Source organism: Ovis aries, chromosome 13 (genome assembly GCF_016772045.2).
Source record: "Ovis aries strain OAR_USU_Benz2616 breed Rambouillet chromosome 13, ARS-UI_Ramb_v3.0, whole genome shotgun sequence".
NCBI classification, from domain to species: Eukaryota; Metazoa; Chordata; class Mammalia; order Artiodactyla; family Bovidae; genus Ovis; species Ovis aries.
In genome coordinates, this window is record NC_056066.1 from 15,733,794 (window position 1) to 15,734,713 (window position 920).

At 45.3% G+C, this 920-nt stretch overlaps 1 non-coding gene across 1 annotated transcript; it reads left to right on the plus strand.

Moving 5' to 3' along the window:
* Positions 1 to 273: 273 nt before the first annotated feature.
* Positions 274 to 345, plus strand: TRNAW-CCA (transfer RNA tryptophan (anticodon CCA)). Its single transcript has one exon. It is a non-coding gene; the product is annotated as a tRNA-Trp (tRNA).
* The last annotated feature ends 575 nt before the right edge of the window (positions 346 to 920 follow it).

The window sequence follows — 920 nt, forward strand, 5'->3', positions numbered from 1 at the left end:
GGGCTGCCGTTCCCTTCTCCAGGGGATCTCCCCAACCCAGGGATTGAACCCAGGTCTCCCGCATTGCAGGTGAATTCTTTACCAGCTGAGCCACCAGGGAAGCTCCCAGTGACATGAGATGAGACAATAATTCAGCTCTATTTTTTAACCTAGTTAGAGCTGGGTTTTTGTTGTTATTTGCAACTGTTCTACCCGCCTTCTTCTAAGTTCAATCCAGTCTCTCTCCTAATACTTTTCTTTTTTAAATATACTTCCAAATAACAAAAAAGGGCTTCCCTGGTAGTTCAGCGGTTAAAGCGTCTGCCTCCAATGCAGGAGACCCGGGTTCAATCCCTGGGTTGGGAAGATCCCCTGGAGAAGGAAATGACAGCCCACTGCAGTATTTCAATGAGAGTTCCATGGACAGAGGAGCCTGGTGGACTACACAGTTCATGGGGTTGCAGAGTTGGACATGACTGAGCCACTTGCACTTCACTCATGTCACTGAAAATCTACCAGAAGATGGGCTTTGTAGGACTTAATGATATTGTCAAGGACCAGCTTCTTTCTCTGTTTCCCATCATGTCAGCTGCACCCAAGTAAGAAGGCTGCCAACAATTTCCAGTTTCATGCCTCCTTATCTCAGAAAAAACCAACAACTCCCAGCAAACCTAGTCTATCTCAAGCTCTGGTGTGAACTGAATCACATATCCATTTCTGAACCAATATTCATGGCCAGGATATAGGATTGTGTTAATTGCTTTCAACTCCATTTAGCACCAAAAATGGAGTTAGGCTTCTTCCCACATGGAGAAGCCATGGTTCTCCCAAGCAAAATTAGGCTGATGACAAAGAAAAGAGGAATGGCTATGGGGGAGGTTGTCATAGTATTCACCACAGGTAATCTTACAGGCATTGTAACAGAGGAGATGGGATTTGAC